At 42.9% G+C, this 11,415-nt stretch overlaps 1 protein-coding gene across 7 annotated transcripts in view; it reads right to left on the reverse strand.

Moving 5' to 3' along the window:
• PLAGL1 (PLAG1 like zinc finger 1) overlaps positions 1 to 7,501 on the reverse strand; it is a 64,343-nt gene extending 56,842 nt beyond the window's left edge. For 2 of the 7 annotated variants that reach the window (XM_008177172.4, XM_024112848.3), the window contains exon 1: positions 7,287 to 7,501. The gene's annotated coding sequence lies outside the window, so the exon portion shown is untranslated. Of the gene's footprint in view, positions 1 to 7,220 lie in introns of all 7 variants that reach the window. The other 5 variants (XM_024112852.3, XM_024112856.3, XM_024112861.3 and 2 more) reach the window with 5 other exon arrangements.
• Positions 7,502 to 11,415: the final 3,914 nt, after the last annotated feature.

The following is an 11,415-nucleotide window of genomic DNA, read 5'->3' on the forward strand; positions in this document are numbered from 1 at the left end:
TGGATTTGCAAGCTCCTGGGCAGTTGCTGTGTCCACACTGCCACCTCTGTTGAAATAGAAAACAGCAGCCTATGATCCCTACAGGTTCAAGCAACATGGGATGGCCTGCCCATAGAAGTCCTGACTGGTAGAGCCTACTGTGTTTCCTGATTTCCCAAGGTCTTAAATAGTGTGCCTGGGCCAAACACCTGCAGCCTGTCTGTGCAATTAGGCAGATACCTGGCTTGCTGCTGCAAACAGACCTTGCTCTGACTCCTGATGCCTTGCCTTGCTCTTGGTATCTAGCCTACTCCTGATCCTGGTTCCTGATCCTTGCCCCCTAGCTCTACTCCTGATGCCCTTGCCTTCCCTTCCCTCAGTTCCTAGCCCCCATCTCCAGTCCTGACTTTTTGCCATGCCTCTGCTCCTACTTCAGCTGGTTCACTTGGCTCTGACCTGATACAGCTCATCAACTTTGACTATGACTTGATTCTGTGACACAACACTGGGATTGACTGCTGCTTCTGGCCATGACCCTGTAGACTGAACTCAGACCACATTCTCATGTCTGCTCCAGCCAGCCCCTGGCCTTGATCTGCTGCTCCTCCCGCCCCCCAGTAGCTGGGGTCCTGACAGCTTCCAATTTTTTACTTTTAATCTATAAACATTGATTAAATACCCCAATTCAAAAAAAAAATGGTGTTTATCCAATGAACACCAGAAATGGTTACTTACCCAAAGTCTTGTCTACGTGGAGCAGTAATGCAGACTATGTTTTTAAGATAACAAATGTGTGTGAGAGTAGAACCAATTTAACTTAAATGTATTCTATCATATAGGACCTGAAAGCTACATTGATTTGGAAGTTGCTAGCTGTACCAAAATAGCTCCTAGGAACCAATAGGGAGTTTTAGGCCAAGGTTTTCAAAACTCTCTAAGGGATTTTTGGAAGCTCGATTCCCATTAAAACAGAAGAGAGATAAGCATCAAACCCCCTATGCACCTTTTGAAAGTGCTGTGTTTAAGGCACGGTAGCTGGTGAAGCAGGACTCAAACTGAAGAACGTGGTGGTATGTTCAAGCTCTGCCCAAATGAGATACCAGCACTACTGATGGTGCAGATGTTCAAAATCTAATATGCAAGCTCTGCTGGTCCCTTCACAGTGGGAGGGAGCAAGCTCAGATATGACTTTGGGCTGTATTAGGAAGGAGGCAACTTAGACCAGCTACCAGAATCATGTTATGGTGTCAGAATCTAAGCATTTATTAACCAAAAAGTATGCTTCTAGCCCTTGCGGCAGTAAACAAAAGTATGAAAACATGAATTAAGTGCACCTCTACCCGATATAATGTGACCCGATATAACACGAATTTGGGTATAACGCGGTAAAGCAGTGCTCTGGGGGGTCGGGGCTGCGCACTCCAGCGGATCAAAGCAAGTTCGATATAATGCAGTTTCGCCTATAACGTGGTAAGATTTTTGGCTCCTGAGGACAGCGTCCTATCGGGGTAGAGGTGTATAACTAATGTCTGCCTGAGTCTGCAGCACTGTACATGTAGACAGGCCCACAGAGTTTTCACTCTCCACTTGAAATTCCTGGGTACAATCTGGCAATAAAATAAAATTGGAAACAATATATTTACCTGAATTTTTTTTTTGTTATGTTGTTAAATTTAGTAGCTGAACTCCAGGGCTACCTGTACTGATTTCAAAGCAGACTAACCTTCCTCCTGTCTTAACAAGCAGCAAGTAAGAAAAGTTATCAGGAAAATAGCAGCATTCTTGAGATAGCTTTCAAGAGGTGTTTCCTGGACTACTATTTTTGGTACATTTATCTACCCCTGCGAAGTTGAAAAGCACTTTTTTTTTTTTGCACTGGCAAAATAGAACCAAAATTGTCTTTGCTATTTTAGTGACTTGATTAAACTATATTTTGTACTACACTGCCATATGCTGGAGTATGAGTGTAAGACTGCTGTCCATTTAAAACTCTTGTGAAAATTAGAGGTGAATCAAATGAGGCTATTCCAAATGAGAACATCTTAATATAAATAAAATTGATGTGGGACCACTGGGGAATTACCTGACCATGTGTGCTTTAATAAATATGGCCCTGATCCCACAAACATTTCATGCACAGGAGTAGCTCTAGTGAAGTCACGGATACTACTTATATCTGTAAAGCTAAACATGGGGGACATGGATCAGCATTCACATTGCACTTCCCCTCAGTACCCAGCCCAAGCTGGGGAAGCTAATGATCCAACCAGCGGACCAAATTCGGTGATGAATCCAGGTCACGTGCCACCTGAGGCATGTTGCACATACACTAAGAAGAAGCCGCAAACATGAGCATAAGTGTTTTCAGGATTGGGGGCCTGTATCTACCACTGTAAAGTATTTGAGACAGTAATTGTCTTTTTTTTTTTTTTTTTTTAATGGGGGGTTGGATTCTACCCCTATTACTACCTATAATCCATTTTGGCGGTGTAAAGATGTCATAAAAGGCTGGGAGTGGATTCTCCCAATCCCCCCATGCAGCAGCAGCGTCAGACTGACATAAGCAACCTTACATTGCTTCCCCTCTCAGAGGCTGTGATATAGAGGGTGGGCTGGAATGCATGTGCTTGTGACACTCAATGCTTGGGGGATTCAGGACTACAGAGAAGATTACTGAATTCAAAGAGAGCTAAAGATTGTCTTTAGTTCGGAAGAATGAATCTGTGCCCTATTGGTGGGTTAGGGTGTATTTTTGAAAAGTAAGGTGCAAATGAAACATCTCCCTACTAAAAATGTTAGTTTATAAATAGATAATAGAGAGAGGACATATTAACCTTCCATCACTGATTTTAAAAAAATTCAAACTCAGTATTATTTAAAACTAAACAGTTATTACGTGGGCTCTATGGACACTCTACCTGGTCAAACTCTGAGGTTCAATTAGATCGGGGTTCTAAATTATGTTTTGTTAAGGTCCAAATTTCTTGGCCAAGATATAGTTAAGGTCCAGACTCCAGAGAAAATAATTAAAAAAAAAAAAAGGAAATAAAAGATTTTGGGGTCCATTCAAGAGCATCTGGCAATCTAGATTTAGCCCACAGTCTGCCTGTTGACTACCCCTTAAAAACCTATTTGGAAAAACTACATACCTCTCATTTTTGCTGTCAGTTGTGGCCCTAAGTTTATTTTATATATATTTATTTTTATATATATGGTCTAGAAGAACTAGTTCTGGTTTAAAAGCTAGAGCAAGACCTTGAGACTATTCAGAAACTGAAACTACTAATATGGTAACTGAGTTATTAAGTGGAGTTTCATGACAAAAGCGTGCTCTGGGATCTACAGTGGCTTCCAATAGGTTTTCAAGTGGAATTCTAGCAGCCTAAATCAAGATGCAGGACAAGTGACTGTAGCCATTTACAACAGTGCAAAGTAGGTGTCAAATGCTGCCATTCTGACTTGATAGCATTGCACTGCACACTCATTTTACAAATGGTACAAGTGACTACACAAGCATTGGAGTAACTGAAAATCAGGCTCAAAGTGTTATTAACTTTGCAACTAATGAGTTGGGACTTGGAGTTTGTCTTCACGTACGCTGATGCAGCTGCACCCCTGCACTTCTTTAGTGAAGACACTACTACACCCATGGGAGAGCTTCTCCCGTCAAGACAATCTGCCTCTGCGAATAGTGGTGGCTACATCAATGGGAGAAGCTCTCCCATTGACACAGCGCTGTCTACACCAGGGGCTAGGTCAGCATAATTACGTCAATCAAGGGTGTGGATTTTTCACACCCCGAGTGACATAGTAATAATTTACACTTATAGTGTCTTTCACCAAATGATTTCAAAGCACTCTACAAAAGATATTTGCATTATTTGCCCCCTTTGAAAATGGAGAAATTGAGATACACAGGTGATATACACATGGCATGCAGGAAGCAGCAGTATTTGGACTAGAAATTAGGTCTCCTGACTGCACCTTCTCAGAAAACTTAACTTTTTGTTTGCTGTCTTTGTAACAGAGCTTAAATTCTAACTGAACAGTTTAAAAAAACCCTAGAATATCATGAGGCAAATTCTCCCCTAAGATACGTGCACAGGGCTCCCTTAGAAGTCAGTGAGAGCCAAAGACATTCAGGATCAAAACTGACTCCACTATCTGAAGTGAGATGTTCGTCTCTATACAGTATTTTTATAGAAGGATAATTCCACATTCCTTAAATTGTAGTACGACTGCATTAGTCAATGGGAATGTTTTGAGTGATGGTTGCAATAGTTGGCCCACAGAAGGGTTTTTTTAAGGAAAACAAAGCTCTCATGTTGAAACATGAAATTTCACACTGCATAGATGCTATAGAATGTGTCAAAACACAGTTGGCTACTTCATGTCCACAGACTATCTTACAACACATTTACTAGGGCAAAATATAAACTGGCAAGAACTGGGTATAGATGAACAAAACAAAAAAAACATCTGTAGCCTTTTTGTTCATAAAGTCAATAGAAGTTGTATCGGGCCCAAACACATCAGCCCATCCTCAGGCTTTTGTAAAAAGCAAAGAAGAAAGACAAGTGGGAAAACCTGGCTTGTGGTTGGATTTGCATTCCACTGAGGGCAGAGGTTGAGGCTTGTGGATAAAAACATTTGGAGAAGAAGAAAAAAAAAATTTTGGAGGCAGATGCATATGCAGTAATTTGCTTTCCTGTTACTCAATGGAGTTTCCTATGCCTCAGAAGGCATTTGTGATTACACAGAAAGTGGTACTACTGCCTGGAAAAGGAAGGAGGCTGCATATGTCCGTAGCTGCACAGCACTCAATGGTGCTCCAGGACCCTGATAAGGGTATATCACATATAACATGAAGATATCTCACACTTTGTCCCCCATACCTCTTAACTGCCCCCAAATTTTGAAGCACATCATTTGTTTTAGCCTTAATGTTACCTATGTTCTACACCAGTGGTTCTCAACCAGGGGTACGTGTACCCCTGGGGGTACACAGAGATCTTCCAGGGAGTACATCAACTCATCTAGATATTGCTTAGTTTTACAACAGGATACATAAAAAGCACTAGCCAAGTCAGTACAAACTAAAATTTCATACAGACAATGACTTGTTTATACTGCTCTCTATGCTATACTGAAATGTAAGTACAATATTTATACTCCAATTGGTTTATTTTATAATTATATGGTAAAAATGAGAAAGTAAGCCATTTTTCAGTACTAATGTGCTATGACACTTGTATTTTTTATGTCTGAGTTTGTAAGCAAGTAGCTTTTTAACTGAGGTGTAATTTGGGGGTACACAAGTCAAATCAGACTCCTGAAAGGGGTACAGTAGTCTGGAAAGGTTGAGAGCCACTGTTCTACACAAATGTATAGTGTCCCCTATTTTTTAATGTTGAAAAATATTTACATCAGAAATATGAAATCATTAACTGAAGTTACAGAAAGTTATTTACATGGAAGGAAGGAATCCCCCAGTATTCTAAATTTCCTGCATGAATAATTCTTGTCTTTGTCATACACTGCATCCCTCATTTGGACCTTTGTAGGTTTTGAGGAATGTCACTTTGTCCAATCCTTTGTATTTCTTTATTCTAATAGTGGGCATATGTTGTTCTTCCCCTCTGCATCCCCTGCCCCTCACTCTGAAACTTGATCTGATTGTACAGCTCTTTACTCATTTCAAGACTAACAACAAGGAAATGCCAGTGCGTATAAAAATCAAAATCACCACCCCTTACACACACCTTGCAATCCCTTCCCACCTCTCACTTCAGTCGACAGGGGAGAATCTACTTTCCCAGAATACTTTGCAGGAGAAGAAAAAAAATGTGTACATCATTGTCCTCAGTTGAGTTCAATACACAATACTTTACAAATGGCAGCAGCAGTTTCCTCTTTAGCCCAAGAAGGTGGCAATAGAGAAAGGAGGGGTGGGAGAGAATAAAGTCTCAGGGAAAGCAATAAGAAACAGAACTATCATGTGTGTCTCCTTTAAATCTGTGAGGATAACAGGTCCTGACACTAGAGCATCTTTCCCCTCCTGCACTCAAAGTAAGTTGCTAACTAGGTATCAATAAACATACTGTCACCCATATGCATCTCACATATGGATATGCCTGCAGTGCAATAAAACACTTGTGGCTGGATGTGTCGACTGATGGGCTCAGGCTGCAGGGCAATAACATTACAATGTTGATGCTCAAACTGGAACCCTGGTGGGGTCCCAGAGCCTGGGCTCCAGCCCAAGTCCAAATGCATACAGTGCAATTTTATAGCCCCACAGCCCAAGACCCACGAGCCTGAGTCAACTGACAGGGGCCAGCCCCGAGTGTTTTATTGCAATGTAGACAAACCCTAAAGCCTATATGTCTACACTGCAATGTAAGCACGGGGTTTGAACTCAGGCTCAAGTGTAACCTCTCTTTCGTCCACACACAAATAATGCCAACCCAGGGCTTAGACTCAGGGTCTAGGGTTGCCAACTGTCCAGGATTGTCCTGGAGTCTCCAAGAACTAAAGATTAATCTTTAATTAAGGATAATGTCATGTGATGAAACCTCCAGGAATTCATCCAACTGAAGTTGGCAACCATACCAGGGTCCCAGGAGTCCATGAAGGAGTGAGGGGGACAAGCCGGGACACTTCAAGCCTTATTGCTTTGTACTGTAGATGTACCCTATTGTACTCACCAAAAGTATCCCACAATTTCACAGCTTGTCATTCTTTGGCCTTGGGACAGTCAAGTGTTCCCACACTGCACCATGAACAAAGGGCTAGAGCAGCCCCATTTTGGGAGTGCGCTAGGAAGTCTGGGATAGGGGTGGTTGAACTCAGCTCCCCCCGCCCCCCCCAATGCAGTGCAGATGCTGGCGCTGCTGGTTGGGACCAATGGTTCAACAAGTCCTAACCCGGGGTTACAAATGAATGTAGACACTCAAGCCCTAGGTTAACAAACCCAGGGTCTGCTAACTCCAGGTCTACTAACCCTGGCCTGGATGCAGCACAGACATAAGACTCCCAATCCCTATGCGGGTCCCATTCTTGCCACCTGGCTATTTAGCCTGTAAGCGCCTAGGGACAGGGAGTGTGTCCTGGGCACCCGGTAACAACACTGGGGGAGCAGGAGCGAGGAACTCTCTCTACCCACGCGCGTCTCACACTTTGCCCCCAGCCCAGGCAGCCCCTCCAGGGGAGCGTGAGGGCAGCGCCCCCGCTCGGCTCACCTGGCGCTGGCCCGCAAACAGCCGCCTCACTCCGCCCCAGGCTCCCCAGCAGCGGCTGCCACTCACCCGCAACTCTTGCTCATCTCCCGGCTCCGCTGGGGCAGCGTTCCAGGCGCTGGGGCTGCCGCCTCCCGGCGCGGCTGCCGCTTCCCCGCCGCCGCTGCCTCCTCTGCCCTGGGCTAGCGCGCGACGCAAATCCCGGGGAAGGCTGCGGCGGGGAGCTCAACTGCGGGCGGGCGCCGGGACAGCTGCTGCCGCTGCGGCGGGCGGGGGACTTGCCCAGGCACGGTGGGCGGGCGCCCCTACGTTGTTTGGCCGCTCGGCCCTGCCCCCGCCTCCCGCTCTCTGCCCGGGCGGAGCAGCCCCCGCTCTGCGCGCAGGACAAGCCGCAGGGCCGGTTTGGGGGCGAGGTGGGTGGCGAAGCAGCCGGGGGGGGTGAATCGGGTCTGCCTCCTCGCGGTGTAACTGCGGAGTCGCTTCCTGGCGGAGCCGGAGTGAGTGCGGGCGGATGCTTGCCGGCCCCGGGAGAGGGATGCGCTGGAGCACAGCGCTACAAAGCCCCGTAGTGCTTCTCCAAACCAACACAGCTTTGGGCCAGTGAGCAGCCCCGCTAAAGTCCTGGTGCACAGCTGGGTAGGTATTGGTAGGATCGGGGCCTCAGACTATTGACACAACGGTGGTTAATGCTGGTCTACTGCTCTAGCTGGCCCCAGCCCTAGTTCTTCAGTGCCTCTTGTTTCAACTCCAAAATTACCCATGTGGTTTCACCAACTCCAAGCCTTCAGAATCGTGAGATTGGCGTTAATTGTGAAAGAATCGTGAGATTTAAGAAATAACTAGAGGATTCTTTTCCATTTGTCTTTTGATGTTGGAGGTTTTTCCAGCTTTTCTCTGCAGGCTGGAAGCTGACTTTATTAGGAAAGGACAATTGAGACTTTCAGCTCCAGCAGTTGGGAACTTTAAGAAAACCTCCAAAATCACTAGACATGATAAAATTGCAAGAATTGGTAATGCAGCCTATGTTCACCACGGATGTGGTGTTCCCTCGCTCTTATTGCAGAAAATGATTTAACAGAAATTCAAAATCATGAAAACGAGATTGGAGAAGAGTTTCTTTGCACTAAAGGAAGGAATCACACAACATTTTAAGTATTAGAGAGAGGTAGCCGTGTTAGTCTGGATCTGTCACAGGACTCTTTGTTGCTTTTTACAACATTTTAAGTTTCCTGAATGAATCCTTGTGTCCCTTATTTTGGGTCTTTGTCACACATTATGGCACACCTTTGGGCCTTGGCTGGTTAAGAGTTGTTATTACAATATTAACCCTAATCTATATAAAATCTTCAAATTCTATATATATAAACAGGGCTTCAAGCAGTTATAGGTATTTTAAGCACTGTGTTCACAGAAGAATCACAGAAGATTAGGGTTGGAAGAGACCTCAGCAGGTCATCTAGTCCAACCCCCTGCTCAAACACCAACTAGGGTGTTGTCTACCACTGCTTGAAACAGAGCTTCATTATACCATGATTAAAATAGTGGCACCTAGTCTACTAATTCTTCCACACATTTAAACAAGTTCTTCGTGGTTCTCTGTAACCTGTTGCACTCTGTACCCTCCAACACTACCATACTAAAATGAAATGTTTAAAATGCAAATAATTTTACTTCCCAATATGAGTTCCAATAATGCTTCCCACTGAGCCACATTTTTCCATCAGTTAATTTTTAATGGTAAATTTTGTCTGAATAGGGATTGCAGGATCAAATTAAATCCCATTGCAGCAATTTCTTTACATTTCTCTCTCTTTCTCTCTCTCATACAATTTCAGCCCCATGCTTACACCTACATTTTCTGTCAATTAGGGTGAGAGAAACTACCATACCACAATATTGAAAAAACAAACATTTTAACCACTTAAACCTTGAGATATTTTCATTTATGATTGCCAGCGGCATATTATTATATAGTAGGCAGCTGTAAAAAGCAACACGATTATTTTCAAACCATTTTCGTATCTAAAATATTCTGAATTATTTTAAACTCAAATGATCAATTTAATCTTTGTCTCAAGATGATCTTTAGTAGCCCAATCCTGCAGTCTTCTGGGTAAGCAAAGCTCCCACTGAGGTTTAAGTTATTTATTCTAGTTTCAAAACAAGACTGCAAGAAACTCATTTGTAGTATTTCTCAAATTCTTATTTCTAAAATCCATCTTTTCATGTGAGACTTAGCTATTTCTATTAATCTTATACCACTGTGTCTTTTTATGTGTTCAAGGTGAAGGACTGCCAATCTAGGAAAATTTTAAAACTACTTAAAACTCCATTTTTAATTTCTCATAGCCTTGCCATTTATACAGCTTACCAAAATATTTATATTTAATGTTTATTTCCTTAACAGTCCTCACCTGCTGTAATTGAAACTTCTGCGAAGTCACAATTATGATGAATTTTCATATCACTGTAATTCTCCTGGCAACAGACTAATCTAAATTCAGGATTTAAGGATCAAACAGAGAAAGAGTTGGAGAGAAGTTGGTTGTGAAAGGAAAGGAAATAATAATAGCACTGGGAATATCTAAATTACTGTCAATTTTTTCTTGTATTAAAATTCTTTTGTCAAATATGCCATGGAATGAAAGTCTCTTTTTGAAACATTGCCAGGAAAAGTAATTAGTTCCTGTTACTGCTGGTCCATAGATATTTTGCTGAACTCCTGCTGTGCAGGCTAATCATAATATTGTAGGAAAAATGGATTTCCCCCCTGATCTTTGAAAATCATGCAATACTGCTTTAACATTGTCCATTACCCCACCCCAGTACCTGATTCCTTTCACCATACAGTATTACAATCAAGTGCTGGACCATGTGTCAAAGGGAATCCATTGAAAATGCTCACAGTGGCCCCAAACATTTTAACTAAAGTGCTGAGGTTAAAGTAAGGAGAATGTGGAAATGGCAGAGGAGTGCAGCTTCCTGTGCTAAAATGAAAGGGGAGGTTCCCCTCCTCAACCTGTTTTGGGTAAACAGGGCTCCTCCACAGCTCCCCCTCTTCCTTGGCTGGGGCAGAAAGAGCTGCCTGTCATTGTTAAATCTACTTTAACCACTGTTAAGATGCATGTTCTTTCCTAACTTCATGGGAAGAGGGTAGCATTGATGAAGTAATGGCAAAATTCAGTCCCTGGCTAATGAATGGATGGAAGGTCAATCAGCCAGGAAATAATCTTAAAGCCAAGGAACCGTAGTCCAAAGTTGTAGTGTGTGGTGGTGGTGTTTGGGGGGAATTGTTGGTCTTTGGTTCCTTTTTTTCCCCGTGGGTAGGCAGTATCATCAATGAGAGCAATAGATGTAATCATTTGTATGTATATGTTCTATTAACTATTTATAACCCTCTTCTTTTCTTTTATTAATAAATCTTTAGGTAGGTTACTAAGGATTCGCTGACAGTGTGATATTTGGGTAAAATCTGAGATTCATATTGACCTGGGGGTATGTATCTGATCCTTTGGGATTAGAAAGAATCTCACATATGGTGACATGGGTTTTCAATAACCTCTCACTATACTAGATTGGGTTGTCTGGATGGGAGCCAAGGGCTGGAATACTTAAAGAGGACTGTGTTTGGCTTCTAGTTAACCAGGGTGGTGCTGAAGAAGCTCTCTTGTTACTGGATTGGTAAATCTAATTATAGAATAAACCACCAGTTTTGGGGAGATTGCAAGAAATATGGCAGACAGTCTGCTCTGAGTGTGGTATTCTCAGCGTTGCCCATCTCAGGCACCTGGACACAGTATTATCTCTGTATTTGGCACTGATGTGACACCTACAGGAATACTGTATCCAGTTCTGGTGTTCACCATTCAATAAGGATGTTGATTAATTGGAGAGGGTACCGAGAAGAGCCATGAGAGTGATTAAAGAATTGTAAAACATGCCTTATAGTGATAGACTCAAGGAGCTAATTTTATTTATCGAAGAGAAGGTGAAGGGGTGACTTGATCACTGCCAGTAAATACCTACCTGGGGAACGAAAATTTTATAATAAAGGTCTTTTCATTCAAAAAGGCAAAGTCATAACAAGATCCAGTGGCAGGAAGAAGCAACTAGACAAATTCATACAGGAGGTCAGACTAAATGATCAAAGTGGTCCCTTCTTGGGCTTATCTCTGAATCGAATATTGTAAATTCTGTA

This window comes from Chrysemys picta, chromosome 3 (assembly GCF_011386835.1).
Source record: "Chrysemys picta bellii isolate R12L10 chromosome 3, ASM1138683v2, whole genome shotgun sequence".
Classification (NCBI taxonomy): Eukaryota; Metazoa; Chordata; order Testudines; family Emydidae; genus Chrysemys; species Chrysemys picta.